This window comes from Neofelis nebulosa, chromosome 14 (assembly GCF_028018385.1).
Source record: "Neofelis nebulosa isolate mNeoNeb1 chromosome 14, mNeoNeb1.pri, whole genome shotgun sequence".
Lineage (NCBI taxonomy): Eukaryota > Metazoa > Chordata > Mammalia > Carnivora > Felidae > Neofelis > Neofelis nebulosa.
In genome coordinates, this window is record NC_080795.1 from 44,632,206 (window position 1) to 44,636,217 (window position 4,012).

Here is a 4,012-nt window from a genome sequence, read left to right on the forward strand (position 1 = left end):
CAAAATGAGCTCAGATGAGGATAGCTCAGTGGGAAGATGGGAGGAGACACACAGGTTTGGGAATTAGTACTGACAGGACTTGTGATGGATTCGATGGGGTAGGGGAGAGAGTGAGAATGGCTCTAAGGCTTTTTCTTGGAGCATCTGGATGGCTGCACACCCCCTTTCCAGTCTGAGTAAGCTAGGGTGTCTGTGACAGCCCCATTGGACCCTCCACCATCACCCCGCTCATCAAACTCCCCTTCCCTCAGGACTGTCCCACTGTGCTTTAGAGCAACCAGGGTGACGGACACTTTGGGGTACCTTTCCTAGATTAAGTCTACTTCCATCAGCAAAATCTCTAGCTGACTCCCCAGGGGAAGGTGCTGGAATGACGTCCATCCCTTCCCAGATGTAGGGTAGATGCCTACAGGAGAGGGGGCATCAGCTCCTTCTGCCTCCCACAGAGCGTCCTGCAGTGCAGTTTTAGAAACTAGGGTAAAGAAGACAAAGAGTGTGTTGCTTCTGCCTGAACAGCTATCACAGAATTGTGGCTTAGCCCAGGCTGTGCAAGAGAGGCTGCTCCCTTCACTTAGCCACATCTCTTCCCTGTGTCTGCTCCCTCAGCCAGCACAACATCAGCAAACCAAAAAGGATAGTCTGAAGGTCTAATCTGCAGAAAATCCTTTCAGATCTGGAAGGAGTTAGTTATGTTTCTAGAAAGCTTCTACATAATCATCTTTCTCTTTCTCCCCCCACCCATACACACACACACACACACACACATTTTATTTACAGTCCAGGAAAGACCCATACATTCTGAATATATACTCCACCCTCCCCACAAATTACTGTAAAATTCTAAAAAACCTACACATGCTTGTAAATAGATCACCCTTAAATGGAGCAAGGATCTCTGAATATCCCATGAGTCATGCAGCTAAAATGTCCCCCGGGAGCCCGAGTCGGCAGCACACATTTTCCCATAAAAAATTGAGTTCAGAGCTTTCCATGGCACCCAGCTGTATGCCAGGAAGAGCCCATCTGTGCGTAGTGGGGAAGCCATCAGTCAGGAAACCTGTGAGACCAGATGCTACGCCCTTCACCTGGTGGAAAGTCTCCCCCAGGAAGTCACTTAGGACAGCGAGGAGAGTCACGCTGCCAGAGTAGAAAGAGCAAATAGTCAAGGAATGCAGGCTCGGGTTCTAGTATAGGCTTTGTCCTGTGTTCCCCCAGGAAATATGCCTCCCTTCACCGGGACTTTGTCACCTTATCTCTGAAGGGACGGGGCTAGACCAGATGAAATTCAACAGTGTCTGAGCTGCATATGTGCTGTACAAATGAAAAATATTTTTTAAAGCCCAGATTCAGCTCCATTCCTCAAAGAGCATGCAGTCTTGTGCATGGATAACTATGGCACTTCATAGTTAGGGCCTGGGGCCCCCACGAAGACTGAGAGCCACCCTTTCACATTTAAGAGGCTGAGATGCTGTGTCTCCCTGACTACAGCAGCCTCAGGTTGGGGTGAGTGGAAGTCATAACACCACAGAAATGTCACAGCCAAGGGAGGGACCTGTGGGCTCTTCTCCTTTCACTATTGGCCATTGCTAAACTGTGGAGCTTCTAAATTCACACACGCCACCAGACACTGGGAACGTCCTGATGGGCATAGAAGAGGAGTACAAAAACACTCAGATGTGGCCCTGGCCTGAGCTGTCCCCCGCTGCTCTTCTCTCTGTGTCTCAGTCAAGCCAAGCAGACCTCAGCAGGGGAGCGAGAAGCTGAGAGAAATCTCCTTAATGAGTTGGTGAGTGTCAGTCTGTCTCCTGAAGGGTACTGGGGGTTCCCGAAGGAATCTCTAGCCCTCCTGGAGCCTGGTTAGTGGGATAAGTGCTGTTTTCTATGGGGCCCCGGGCAGCCTCAGGCTGAAGGGTGGTCTGGGTGGTTCCTACCTGCAGGTGCTAGGTCTCACACAAGGCCCTTTTTCCTCCTACTCACCTGCTTTCCATCAGCTGCCTGCATCTTCCACATTCGTGCACTCAGCAATCATGGCTATCTACTAATTCCCACTTGGAGGAAACAGATGGGGCTTTATAGCCACTGCCTGCCAGCTCCTTCTGGTCCCACCTTAAAGCCTCTGCACCCCTCCTCCCATCCCTCACTCTGGGCCTCATGAGGTCTGCCAGCCTCTTTTCCCAGAGGTGCAGCAAGAGCCCAAATCCCAAGCCATATTCCTTTCTCCTCTCTGGTTTCCACTTCCTTAACTGACCTTTCTCCAAAGGCAGCTGGCCCGAGTCTCTTTTTTTCCTGTTCTTCCAAACTAAAATGTGTGACTATCACTCACTAACTCCATGACTGAGATTTTTCTAGCTCTTAGGCTGGTTAGCCACCAGGTGCTCGCACCCCCAAACCAGCTCACCCCTACTCTGAGCCCCGGGGGACTGACCTCCTATGGACTACATCTCCCAGAATCCCCTGTAACTCGTTCCAATGGGGTTCAGTCAATGGGAGGCACCTGGAATGGGGTGGGGGCTGGGAGGAAAGATAACTCAGGGTACTTCTCACCTATTCCATACCCTCTTTCTGCTTTGGGGGCATCTGGGGCTTTTGTTGAGGCCCTCCATGACTCTGGCTTCCACTAGGCAGTGTCTCCTCCGTAGTTTCACTTTTCTCTGGAGCAAAGTCACACCGTGACTTCTCCTCCTCCCTTTAGCCCTAGGGTGGTAATGACTCCCCACGTTGCTGATCTCTGCGTGCTCCACCGCGTGTTCCCATAACCCTGCCCACGCTTCTGTAATAGTCTCAGAGCCCTCTGGGGGCGAATCCTGTTTCCTGTTGTGACCATACGGATGCAATAGTCCTCCACTTTTAATTTCAGAGTTTGACTCACTGCCCTCTTAAAATTATATGATTTTTCCACTAAGATCACAAGAATGGATGCTTTGGTGTCAATATTATGCCCACTAGAAGTTCTAGAGGAACTCAAGAGAAGCTAAATTCCTTGATAAAGCTGGGCATCATGGGAAGAAAGGACACTCTCTGAGAGACAAGATGAGAAGGTCTGCCAACAAGTTTCTCCCGTGATTGGCGGGAGACCCTGACTCCCTGATGAAAAGAAGTGAGGGAGAGCCCAGCCTTGGAAGAAGAGAGTGAGGCACAGTGATCCCAGATCTGTTTATTTTTAAGGAAACAAGACAAAATAAAACAAAACCCCTGAAAGAATCTATGTGCCTGCCACCCAAAATGAACAAATGCTTACATTTTTAAATTTACTTCAGATCTTTTTAAAAAAGAAACAAAACATTACAGAGTTAAAATACCCTATGTCCTCACACCAGAGACCTGCTCCCTTTCCTTCCTTCCCAAAGTCACCACTGTGATGAATTCTACGTGTTCCCAGTCCTTCTGTTTACAACTTCACTGTACATCCATGTATTGATAAACAGTATATAACAATGTTCCATGCTTTGAAACTTGTATGAAACATGGTATCATTTTCTACATATATTCTGCACCTTGCTTTTATTACTCAGCATTGTGTTGTCTGCATCAGGCTTCTTTGCTACATAGAGATTGGATCCATGCTTTCTGGTTGCTGTGTAATATTCCATCATATGGACGCTCCATAACTTACTCGTTTTACCCAAATTCCCACTGGTGGGCATTTTGTGGTTTCAGGCTTTTTTGGTTTCTGGAAGCAGTGTTTCTAAAACAAATACACAAGTTTCCCTAAGAAGGGAAGTGTTTCCCAGAAATGGAATGTTCAGTTCAGTTGGATATGTGTATTTGCAGTTTTATTAGAGTTTGCCAAAATTATTCTCCAAAATGATTTTACCTACCTGGTGAATTCCCATTCCCCTGCATTTTTATCAATACTTGGTATTGTCATAATTTTTCATTTTTACCAAGCTAAAAACACGAAATTGAATTGTACTCTTTAAATGGAATATTCCCATTTACTGGTGAGGCTCAGACATCTTTTCACAACTTTCACATGTATGTTTGATGCTCAGGGTTCTTCTGTAAATTGTTG

The 4,012-nt window shown here is 47.3% G+C and overlaps 1 long non-coding RNA gene across 1 annotated transcript; it reads left to right on the forward strand.

Moving 5' to 3' along the window:
* The first annotated feature begins 1,483 nt into the window (after window positions 1-1,483).
* Window positions 1,484-3,437, forward strand: LOC131494931 (uncharacterized). The gene is made up of 2 exons (XR_009253658.1): window positions 1,484-1,786; window positions 2,904-3,437. It is a non-coding gene; the product is annotated as an uncharacterized LOC131494931 (long non-coding RNA).
* The last annotated feature ends 575 nt before the right edge of the window (window positions 3,438-4,012 follow it).